The sequence below is a fragment of the Mycteria americana genome, chromosome 4 (assembly GCF_035582795.1).
Source record: "Mycteria americana isolate JAX WOST 10 ecotype Jacksonville Zoo and Gardens chromosome 4, USCA_MyAme_1.0, whole genome shotgun sequence".
In the NCBI taxonomy this organism is placed as follows: Eukaryota; Metazoa; Chordata; class Aves; order Ciconiiformes; family Ciconiidae; genus Mycteria; species Mycteria americana.
The window spans coordinates 77,489,529-77,502,144 of NC_134368.1; the positions used below are offsets into that span (position 1 = coordinate 77,489,529).

At 42.3% G+C, this 12,616-nt stretch overlaps 1 protein-coding gene across 1 annotated transcript in view; it reads right to left on the reverse strand.

Moving 5' to 3' along the window:
* IL15 (interleukin 15) overlaps positions 1-429 on the reverse strand; it is a 38,900-nt gene extending 38,471 nt beyond the window's left edge. Inside the window, exon 1 of the mRNA XM_075501008.1 lies at positions 352-429. The gene's annotated coding sequence lies outside the window, so the exon portion shown is untranslated. The remainder of the gene's footprint in view (positions 1-351) is intronic.
* Positions 430-12,616: the final 12,187 nt, after the last annotated feature.

The following is a 12,616-nucleotide window of genomic DNA, read 5'->3' on the forward strand; positions in this document are numbered from 1 at the left end:
GCAGGACAGAAAAGAGTTTCTCCAAATGGTACAGCATCTGGCTCGCTGTGGGATGACAGCGCAGAGAGGTGTCACAGGCCCAGGTGACATCAGAAGGGCATCCGCATAAAGGAGCTGAAAAAATACTCCGCAAATTGCACTGAACTCTAAAGTTGTGGATTTTAGCTGTTAAAATAAGCGTGGGTTTAGTGCCTATGATAATCACAGGGCATGGCAGCTGGAATCCTAAAGTCCTGCTTAGACACCTCACCATGAAAAACCTTTCTACCTTGAGCTAAACGTCAATGTCCTGTAGATAAGGCTCAGCAGCTCCCTAGAAGTACTCTCAGGTTTCCAGGAACCATCACTTACCTATGTAAGGGTCATGCACTCCAGAGGCAACAGTGAAAATGGTACTTCCTCTCTGTGCAATCTTCTTTTTGTCCTGTTTGGCGTTATTCTGGGTGCTGGTTGTTATTTTGTGCATGTCATGCTCTGTGAGGTGGTAAAAATACTCTGCAGCTACATGAGAGGGTTTTAGAAATGGCTCTGTTTCCTTACTGAAGGCATTTCCTTCCTGTTTCTGTGAAGTAACATTTTTTCAGGAACAATATTTGAAAACCTGGTGAACGATACCAGTTAGTTGCCTGTGCTGGGATATTCTATTACAGCCAGATTCAGAAAATCTACGTGAGGACCTAAATAAGACTTCTGTACCTTGAGCAGCTGTCATACAAGAGAGAGAAACAAGGACTGGAACCGAGTGTTTCCAGAGAGTAGTTCTAGACGGTGTGACGAGAGGCAGCTTGCTGCCATTTCTCAGCACCCCTGCGCGCCATATCCTGTGGTCCAACGCTTGGGTCCAGCGTCCTTTCCGCAGAGAAGGAACCGAAGTGAAAAGCAGCCACGCTGATTAGCTCCTGCGCAGGATCTGGTTTGCAGTCACTACCACTGCAAAGAACCTTCCAGCAATTTAACACAAGGCAAAAAAGCAGAATTCACAATTTCATGCTCTCCGGGGACTCTCGGCCCTCTCACATGACACTGTATCTGTGTTTCCAGAAAAGCAGCTACTCACGCTTCTTGTACTCGGTCTCGGTATAGAGTGTTAATATCACTTCTTAAGCAGCTGTGCGGACATGGGAGGTGAAATCTGCCTCAGCTGGCAGCTGTTAGAAACCTGGGCAGGATTTGAAAGAGAAAAAAATACAGACTTGGCTGGAATTCCTGCCTTGACAAAGTACAAAAATGCAAGTGAAGAGGAGGTACCGGCATTGCAGGAAAAAACACCAGCCTAGATAAATATTTAAACCAAAGGAACATACTCAGTTAATAACTGTCTTGTGATAAGGCCACTTCTTCTCAGACAAAAGTGGACATAAGCACCCCTGTTTCTTCAGTTTACTCCAGCTCAAAGAATGAGTGAACGATTTCAAGTATACATGTGAGTGTATGTATTTGGACTTGGGATCCCAAAGTCTCTCATATTTGTCACTGTTTAAAACTAAAAGAAAATAGATTGTTTTCCATTTGTCTTTGCTTTTTGATGTGATACCTTTGCTATACTATAATTGGTCAGAATTTTCTCAACTAGGAAAAATTTATAAGCAAACAGCCCAAAAACAAACCCACAAAGCTTTAGGTATTAATAAATTATATTCTGTGGGAAAAGGGGAAGAATCATTTAAAATTTTTTTAAAATCACTTTCCAGTTTCCTTTGAACACTGCAAAATGGAAACACTATATGTATAGGGTGGATTTTAATTTTTTTTAAACTACCTCTCTGGGTTTGTTCTTTCTTTAAGAACTATGTTTTGCTGGCATTTCTGAAGTTAAAATATATCAATTTCTAGCTTAATATAAAAACTGTTCCTAATCATTACAGTAGTTGTATGTAAAAGTAATGCAAGTGTCAGTATGTATTACATTACAATAGGGTGGCAATACCACCTGCACTCCCTCAAAATTTAATTCTCATTCATTTTCTTAATTACACAAAAATGTGCTTCCTAATTACACAAGGGACGTTTTATAGTCATCTAAACACTACTAGCCACATAAAGGTGTTTATTTATAGCATAAATTATTCTCATACTCTCCTACGAGCAAAATACCCCTTTCTAATTTATGCAAGTTTCATTTATAGTGGACGCAGGCTATTTGGCAAGATATTGGCAATTACTCTCACTAATGAGCTACTAAATTGTAATTTAGTATTATAAGTGAAGTGACAAAGAATGTGAATAACTTACATCATGCAAACAGTGAAGTGAAAACAGATGCGTGAATGTCATTTTGAAAATAAAACAGGATAACTGAAAATTCAGACATGACCATCCTGCTTTGAAGCAACGTTGCCCAAATCTTTTGTGCGGCTGCACGACAGCCAACAAGAAGTTTGGGTTTGTTGTACATGTAAAAGTTTGCCCGTATTCTCATGAAATTAATTCCTTTGGAATTGGTGTTAGCTCTGTCGCTGAACACCAGCAGAGGAAGTATTGCTACAGGAGCAAGAATGAAGAAGTGGGAGGGAAGAAAGCTTTTCCAGAGCAATGTGATGTGGGTGGTTCTACAAAAATGCCGTATTTTCTGAAAGTAGTCTGGAAAAAAATGGCAGGTCTTGCAGAGCCAGATCCCTTCAGGATGGCCCCCAGCCGACCCAGCTCAGAGCCAACTTTCTGTGCTAAATTTCTGAATGCTTAAAGATGGGGCTGCACTACGCTCTTCTCACCTATTGTCTCAGTATCAGTTCTTTTAAAAAAAACATCTTGAAACGGAGGCCTTCTCTGATAAGACGTGAGCTCTGGTAAGACATAATGCTCTAATAAGCATAATGCGTTTATTTTTTTGAAATGAATTAAAAAACTTTTAGAGAACCTGAACCCAAACGTACAGGCAGATGCAGAGGGCAGTAATTGCAACTCAAATAGCGTCTCTTCCTGAGGATTTTTTTATTGCAGTGTTCCTGCTGTGTTTGAATTTTTGCTGCAGGGCTGAACTACTACACCCTCAATTATCAACCTCATGAATTTTTTCATAGGAAAATGAAAGAACTGTTGTTTTCTTCCTCTAGGTGACAGAGCAGATGTAAAGAGCTGATAAGCAGGTACACCTTTGGCTCCCCGCGCTCCCAGTGTGCCAGCCGGAGGAGCTAACTCAGGGGGAAGCAGCCTTCTGCCCCTGAGGAGTCACATCCCAGTCATCCCACCAGCACTCACCAGTACTGCATGCTACTTCAGCTGAGGTGAGCCTTGATTCTAGGGACAGTGGCCAGCAGCAGAGTTGCCTTACTCCTGAGCAGGAGAGGACAGGGGGGAACTTGTGTGATGAGGGACTTGTGTAAATCTGTCTTTGATATATGCTAGGAAGGTGCGTTTCTGGAAATTATAATCTTCAGCAAATTATACACATAACTGAATTTGGGAACTCTCCTGCACCAGTGTCTTAACAACACATAAACCAATATTCAAGTCCGAAATAATCCTATGGCAGAGTTACTGCTGTAATAGAACACGTAATATACTAAACAAGTTGCTAGGTGGGAATGTGTGCCTTCTGAAAATCTAGACAACTTCTGTTTCGTGGCTGGTATAGGACTATAGATAATCTGTCACTTCTTTTTTTCATACTAAATTATAAAGTGTCCTAAATTATAGACTCTTCAGATTGGTTATTAAAAACTTCTGGCATCTCAAAAATGCTATTTAATTTCTAGACACATCTGGAGAGACATTAATATTCTGCCTTTCAGAAGCAGGCACAATATTTCTGGCATGTTATAATTTATCAACTATTGCCACTAAGCATGAGCTATTCCTATTTAAAGAGACAATGTTTCTAAGCAAAACCATATCAATTGCTAAGTTAGCAAAAACAACGGGAAAGGCATTTAATGCTTAAAATGAGTAGGAATGTGTTTCTGAATCTGGGGGAAAAAAGCTAACAGAAAGAAATGTGCAGCTCTTAGTTGGAGTCATGTGAGGAGCCTATAAGCTTAACTGTTTTGTTTAGTGCCCTGTGAACAAGCGCTAAACTATTTAGACAAAATACTTGCAGTATTGCAGCCTGAAAGTTTTCCTAAAAGAGCTGCTCCTTAATTGCATGATAGATACAGAAAATCCTACACAAAATAAAATAAATATGTGAATAAAAGAGCTGGCTAACGTCCCAAAAGGCATGTCTTCACTCTAGCGGTTCTCTCAAGTTATAAGTGTGTTATTTCTCTCTGTGTTAATCAACCCTGAGTGGAGTGGCCAGACTATAAAACTCTTGCAGTCCGCGCTGTCTCAGTGGTCTCTGATGCAGACAGCCACATGCCAAATCCACAAAACGGTTAGTGAATCTCATCCTTATTTAAGTTCCCATAGGAATAATTCTCAAACGCTTTTTTGAAGTTTAGCGGTGTGCCACTTGACTTTAGATGACTGGGCACTTTCTGAACTGGGTAGCTGGAGCCCGGTGCGGTGTGCCTTGGGAGTCAGGCACGTTTCGCCGTTGGGTTTCACGTGCTGAACAGAACACTGTCTAAATTAGCCAATTAGCAGGGCTGGGAAAAGCCTTTTGAGGGTTTAAGTGCCCTTGGCTGCACTGGCCATGCCTTCAACCAGGATCCATAGCTCAGGATCCTCCCCTGAGAGCAGTGCCGTTCTTCGGTTTAAAGAACAGCATCCAAGACAGGTGTCAGTCAATTATTTTTTTTTTTTTACTAGACAAGCATTTTATAAGTGTTTCTCAACAGAAATTCCAGAACAGTGAACTGAAGAATCAGAATGTGACATTATAATAAAGAAACTGAAAAGAAACTGCATCACTTGGGGGGGGGGGGGGGGGAGCAGGGGGCAAATTCTTTTCTGCAAAGCTAACCGTTTGTCAAAACAATTTGTCGAGATCTCTCAGTCTTAGTCCACATAGACACCCTCTCTGAGGTTAACAGCCTGCTTTGCAGCTTACTTTGCCATTTGTAGTTGGAGCTTTCAGGAATGCAGGAGAATTAGGTCCTAACTCATATGATGATGCAAATAAGTCAGTCCTACTAAAAAGAAGTAACATACAAAAGAGAGGGCTGAAAGAGGAAAAAATACAACTGAGTAATGATGTGCATTCCATCAGGATTATTTCCCTTTTTTTCTCTTTAATACTAAAATACAATAACCATGACATATGTATCCTATTTCTCATTTGATAATACTTTTTAATAGTTTCATTATACTGTAATACAACTGGTCTCTTTAGTGCTCAGATCTTTCGTGACAAAGGTAGAAGTCACTCAATAGAAAGTAATTTCTATATAAATAGAGAAAACAAGATATTTAGCCACCACGTCGACAGAATGTATTCTAAACACTTGAAATTTAAGAGACTCTGCACAACATACTGTATTTAGCCAAAAGGAAGGACAGGGCTTTCTCCAAGTAGTTTAACTTAAAATTAGGAGTCATACCAAATTCAAGGTTGTCTTTAGTTTTGTCATATCGCTTTCAGCGTACTATGGTATATAAAGAGCCTTTTCATATATTATGACACACTTGTGCAATATTAAACTCCCACATCATCCTGCAATATTTTGTTCACTCCTTTACATGAAAAAATCAATGTGCTTTCTGTAGGGAATCTTAATATGTGGCATGCTATGTACAGAAAGGATGAATGCACTGGGAGTTATCAAAACTTTGACTAGTGGATGAAAAGATAGTGTTTTGAAATTTACTATCAATAATTGGTCTTTTGTCATTTCAGTCCTGGGGTTTTTCGATAACTTATTATCCTCAGACTAGCAATTTTTCCCATCTCTTATTTCTTCCATTTCCCCGGAGCACCGGATATTCAGAAGCAGCAGCTTCCCCTGAACGGTATGCCATTGCTTTCGCTGGCACTGTGTGGGACACGGAAATGTTTAATATGCATAGGAATATAGATTCCCCATTTTTAACCTCCACTGCTCACTCTGAATTCTGAATCCTCTGCCTCGTGACTGTCTAGCCTAAGTCACTGAAATTCATTGTAGGAAGTCAGACAATGGCGTGTAGCAACAGAAACGTACAGGGCGTTTCCAGTCCTCTCCACTTCCCTGATTATTTATCTGTGTGTACTTCATGTACCCTGAAAACAGCAAAACATGTTCATGGACAGGATTTCCGGCATCAGGCCATTGAACTCTATTTGTCTAGTGAGCAGTTCAGATGAATTGTCTATATCAAGGTCCAAAACGGGCCTGGCTTGCAGATGCAAACAGTGGCGCACAGAAGCAGAGACTGCTGAGGGTGACTTTGCAGCTGCTCAGACCCATGGCCAGGCCAGGCCCATCCACAGGGAAACAAGAAGGTCCCTGCTTCCCTGCTTCCCAAGGCATGTGAAGTGACTTTTAGCTGTGTGAAAATTGCAGTGTTTCCTAATAGCGGCATGTCCAGCTACCTCTGATCTATGACTTGCAGTTCTTGTTACTATTCAAGGGGATTCGCAATCTGCTCGAGATTGCTCAAAACAGAGAAAGACCAAAGACTGCCTTCTGGGCCACGTCCTAGCACGGAGCGTAAAGCAGCAGCAGCCCGTTAAATTGCCACGGCAATAAAGTGCGTCCAAACTGGGGAACTGACAATAAGCCAAAAACTCTTGTCAGTACGGTTGGATCAAAGTTTCTGTGCATTAAAATAAAAGATGAAGGGCACTCAACAGATTATGGTATTCTCTGCAGAGTTGAAAGTCTGGGAGAAAGAAAAAGCAGCTTTTTGTAAAAAAACATTATTGAAGAGATGAGACTCAGACCACCCATTTTTGCTAACTTCCCCTATTTCTGTGTGTCTCCAGAAGCTACTTGTACAGTACTTCGTCAGATATAACTAAACAGTAGCATCCAGAAATATCTGAAATATAAATAAAAATAATATATACTGAATTTTAATCAATATGGGTAAAGATGTTTTTTCACTGGAACAAAGTTGAGACTTTACCACTATGAAAGGCAGTTAAAGAGACTGCAGAGGGCATCGCAATTAAGAATGCAAGTACTGAGATGTGGCCATTAAGCTTCATGTATGTATTTCATAAACAAATCAAGCTTAAACTCAGGAAAACACATTGCCTCAAAAAGATTTCAGTTTCTGAGAGTGCAACTACACATAGTAATGCTAGTCCATAAATCCTATGTAATGAAGATACTAAGTAGTGAACTTGCAAGACGTGGGCAAGTAGTCAGTGTAGGCATACTCCAGAAGAACAGTGGACTTGATGTCACCTGAGAAAGGCTAGTATAATCTCTACAAAATCTTAGATATGGAAAACTATGACATTTCTTGTCACTTCCCAGATATCTAAATTACTGGCAACATCTTGTCATTTGCTTTTTTTTACCACAGGATTCCTTCTGAAGTGACTCACACTGAATTTACCAAAGAGCATCTATTTTTGTGCAGCTCCCAGTGTAACTAGTTTCATGTCTTTAAAATGAATGTTGTGTTGCTTAGGGGAGGGATAGAATTGAGTTCCTGCTGATATTACAGTTTCTTGCAAACCCTTCTATGTATTTATACCAGTGGAGACTGTGTGATTTCCTAGATTTACATTACATGCAGCTGGTACATAAAATTGCATGCTTTACTTGTTTCATGCCTGGGTGACTGTATGAAATCAGTTTTAATCTACTCTCATACACATATCAATAGAAGCTTAGACCTAAGAATCTGATAAACACAGTTGCCTTCTGGCACCCAGAGGAGCAAGAGATCCATTTAATCTTTGGCAAGAAGGAAGGGCTAAGTCTTTGTGTTGAATGTATGAAAAAGTGATTTGAAATTTTGATGATGGTGCAAGTTCATAGTACCCTAAACCACAAGGTCATGGAGGCCTCTTTCATCACCAGTCACCCTAATTAGCAATAGCTATATTCAGCAACTTTGAATAAAATCCTGTATGCTCTTTGGCTGAAATAGGTTTAGTTTAAAATGATGTTTTTTCTAATTTGTACATTCCTCAGAAGCAGGGTGAATATATGAAACTGGTGACCTTCTCACGGCTGCCTAGGGAATGTAAATGGCCACTGTGTGATTGCTGAGGGACAGATAGTGTAACTTGAGGGTTTAAAAGTACTAGAAAAATTAATATATTCCATCTGATAATTTAGAAATAACTACTTCCTTACCTGAGAAGGAGAAGAGCTGGTTTCCTGTGGTCATTCACATGGTGATTTCTGTTTGCTTGGGGGTTTCTCTCTCCCCGCCGGTGGTTGCTGAAGACCTGCTCACATTAAATAGGAAGCTCTGCTCTTATAGCACTAGTCTCTACCTATCCTTTTTCCCTTCCAAAGCAAAATGTAGATTTCATGGTCATGTTGACCCATACTACCCCCTTTGAAGATGAGCACTGCTACCATAAGGAGGCAACTTCAATCTCCATAAACATTGGTCAAGAGCGGAAACCTTCCAGTGCCAAGCAAATAGTAATTCAAGAGGTAATGCTGGATATTCATGTAGTCTCTGTCTAAAAGTATTTGTTAGGATCTGAGCTTTTATCAAGGACCGCATTATTTACTTTCTGTCCTTCCCACCTCATCTCCAAATAAGGAGATTGGCCCTTCAGTTTTAAATGAGTCTTTCATCTGTGATTGCACCTTCTTTTAATATTTTGTTTAAAAATACATCACTGGTCTTTCTGATGTATATGGAGTGTTCTTCAGTTGTGTATATAGTACAGTTTTAGAGTTATCGGTGTTAAAACAGATCAAAAATTGAGTTGTAAACGTTTTGTGACATTGTTTAGTCCATCTTTCTGCCCCAAGGCATGAGCGTGTGTACCTAAACCACACCTGGTGGATATTTTATTGAAGTGCTCTTCAAAACCTCCAGTGTGCTGAAGAACTTCACAGGGATGTGGCATAATACGGCATGCAAGAGAGTTGCACAGCAAAGGTAGAATCCTGTGGCAAATGCAGGGAAACTGAGAGAATCAGAAAACACATAGAGAGCCAGGTCTTAGAGGTGGGCAAAAAGAACTTTGAGAAGACCAGAGGAAAGTGAGCACTATATGCTCTAACTCAGGACCAGAACTGATGTTCCTCCATGCGAGGATGAGTGGGCAGGGAGGGAGATGTGTTTAACATATCCATTCTGTCTGACCTAGTGACTCTGAGTTAATTTGAAAATGTGGGTATTTTTATGCCTTGGGTATTTTTATGAGCTATTCAGAATCTCTTGGTGCTGTTTGTGATTAGTTGACTGCCCTCCGGCCTCTGGCTGAGCTGCAGATTTTCTTCCTGTCTTGTGTGTAGACTACTCTTGGTCCCCCTTTTTTTTCCTTTGCATGCCTCTGCCAGCACATGGCTGATTGTCACTGGCTGTCTTCTCCAGAAGGTGTGGCAGGGCTGGTTATCCCCATGCCATTTTCGAGCAGCTGACTATTCAGATTTTGCACTCAGTATTGGTGTGTTGCAGTTTGGGCCACTTCTCCAGTTTTTCAAGATCACTTTGCTGTCTGCTCTTCCCTTCCAAAACATTTCATTTCTTCTGTTTAGTACTGTCTGAGATTTTGTCAGCAGAGCTTTCATTTGATAGCTGCATCACAAGTGAAAGTGCTTGACTAACACTGGATGACCTACCTGAATTCCTTTCTTTCAATTACACTAGTTCCTCTGTGAGCAGCACTCCTGAGTCCACCTTTCCAACAGGTTGTGACCCCTCATGCTGGCAGATGCCTTGCTTGCTTGTATTAATTTCACACGACAGCATGTCAAAAGTCTTATTGAAGTCAAGATAACGTGACAGCTACTGCTTCTCCTCTGTCATTTAGACTTGTTATCCTGTCATGAAAGGAAGAATAATTTGTCATAATTTGTCCGTAACAAAATGTGTGGGCTTCTTCCTCCTCCGATTTCCATTTTCTCTGAGCATTTCTTCTGGTAGGTTTGCAAGAATGGGAGACTACCTGTCTGGACTGTAGTGCCCTCATTCTTCCTGCCTCCATCTTGAGGACAGTCACGCTGCGCCTGTTTTCTACCAGCTTGAACCCTAGCACATCAGTCAGTTTCTGAAAGGGAAGGAGATAGGAAGCCCACACTCAGTCAAACCAAAGGTCTGTTAGCCCAGAATGCAACCTGCCTGCTGTCCGCTGGCCAGAAGCTCATGGGGAGCATGAGAGCAGAGTGAGGGCACCGGGACCCTTCCCCAGTGATACCCTTGAGTCCTCCAGAGGTCTCTCAGCCGGCTTGTCTCTTGCAGGCAGCAAAAACCTCTGTAAGCTGTCACAGTCATTCACATCAGACCTTAAGCAGGGGTCACGCTTTGTTCACAGGTGGTCCTGTTTGTTCGCTATTTGTTCTCTACACGTTCCCTGCTAATGAGAATTCACTTTTTATTTCTGGTGACATGATAAGTTCTCTGTCATAAACAAAGTTAAATGTTTACGTTTTATCACTGAAGCTCCAAGTGACTTTCAGCTGTGGTGTCTTGATAAATGAAACGTTGTATATTATTCTTAAAATATTCGTGTATCTAAAAATTATGGTAACGCCTCCTTTTGCATCTGGTGGTAAATGCAGTATGTCCCTTGTACAATACTTCCACAGGCGTGGAAAGTACAACTATTTCACTATATGAATGCCCGATTTGGCCCTAAGCGAGTGTATATTTGGTTCATGAATGCTGACCTAGGTATATCCGTGCTGCACTTTCAGAAGCAATTAAACCTTTCTAGATAAATATTTGGACACTGGGGCATAGGGTTTTTAATAAGGTGTAAGACATTGCATGACAGACTGGCTAGTCTAATGCTATAAACAATTGCAAGTAAATGTCTGTGTTTCGTTTACCCTCATGTCTTCAGTCACTTGTTCTCACTTCAGGTCTTGGCATGGTCTATTGCTACTAGTTTGTAGATTATACATCTAGAAAAATTTTAAACAGAGGCAAAGTAAAAACTATTGTCTGACACTGAAATGTATACTTCACTTATAAACCTATCCCAAACAGAGGATCAGAAAAAAATAGTAGGCAATAGTAATTGAGAATAGAATAGAATCATTTAGGTTGGAAAAGACCTTTAAGATCATTGAGTCCAACTGCAAACCTAAGACTGCCAAGTCCACCACTAAACCATGTGGCACCACTAAGTGCCACATCTACATGTGTTTTAAATACCTCTAGGGATGGTGACTCAACCACTTCCCTGGGCAGCCTGTTCCAATGCTTGATAACCCTTTCAGTGAAGACATTTTTCCTAATATCCAGTCTAAACCTCCCCTGGTGCAACCTGAGGCCATTTCCTCTCATCCTATCACTTGTTACCTGGGAGAAGAGACCGACCCCCACCTCTCTACAACCTCCTTTCAGGCAGTTGTAGAGAGCGATAAGGTCTCCCCTCAGCCTCCTTTTCTCCAGGCTAAACAACCCCAGCTCCCTCAGCCGCTCCTCATCAGACTTGTGCTCCAGACCCTTCACCAGCTTCGTTGCCCTTCTCTGGACACGCTCCAGCACCTCAATGTCTCTCTTGTAGCGGGGGGCCCAAAACTGAGCACAGTATTCGAGGTGCAGCCTCACCAGTGCCGAGTACAGGGGCACGATCACTTCCCTAGTCCTGCTGGCCACGCTATTTCTCATACAAGCCAGGATGCTATTGGCCTTCTTGGCCACCTGGGCACACTGCCGGGTCATATTCAGGCAGCTGTCAACCAACACTCCCAGGTCCTTTTCTGCCAGGCAGCTTTCCAGCCACTCTGCCCCAAGCCTGTAGCGTTGCATGGGGTTGCTGTGACCCAAGTGCAGGACCTTGCACTTGGCCTTGTTGAACCTCATACAATTGACCTCAGCCCATCAATCCAGCCTGTCCAGATCCCTCTGTAGAGCCTTCCTACCCTCAAGCAGATCAACATTCCTGCCCAGCTTGCTGTTGTCTGCAAACTTACTGAGGGTGCACTCGATCCCCTTGTCCAGGTCATTGATAAAGATATTAAACGGAACTGGCCCCAGCATAGAGCCCTGGGGAACACCGCTTGTGACCGGCTGCCAAGTGGAGTAAACTCCATTCACTACAACTCTTTGGGCCCGGCCATCCAGCCAGTTCTTTACCCAGCGAAGAGTACACCCATCCAAGCCATGAGCAGCCAGTTTCTCCAGGAGAATGCTGTGGAAAACCGTGTCAAAGGCTTTACTGAAGTCTAGATAGACAACATCCACAGACTTTCCCTCATCCACTAAGCGCATCACCTTGTCATAGAAGGAGATCAGGTTAGTCAAGCAGGCCCTGCCTTTCATAAACCCATGCTGAGTAGGCCTGGCCACCTGGTTGTCTTGTACATGCCACGTGATGGCACTCAAGATGATCTGCTCCATAACTTTCCCTGGCACCAAGGTCAGGCTGACAGGCCTGTAGTTCCCCGGGTCCTCCTTCCGGCCCTTCTTGTAGATGGGCGTCACATCTGCTAACCTCCAGTCAACTGGGACCTCCCCAGTTAGCCAGGACTGCTGATAAACGATTGCAAGTGGCTTGGTGAGCACTTGAGCATCTCCCTCAGTACCCTTGGGTGCATCCCATTGGCCCCATAGACTTGTGAGTGTCTAAGTGGTGTAGCAGGTCGCTGACCATTTCCCCTTGGATTATGGGGCTTCATTTTGCTCCCCGTCCCTGTCTTCCAGCTCAGGGGGCTGGGTACCC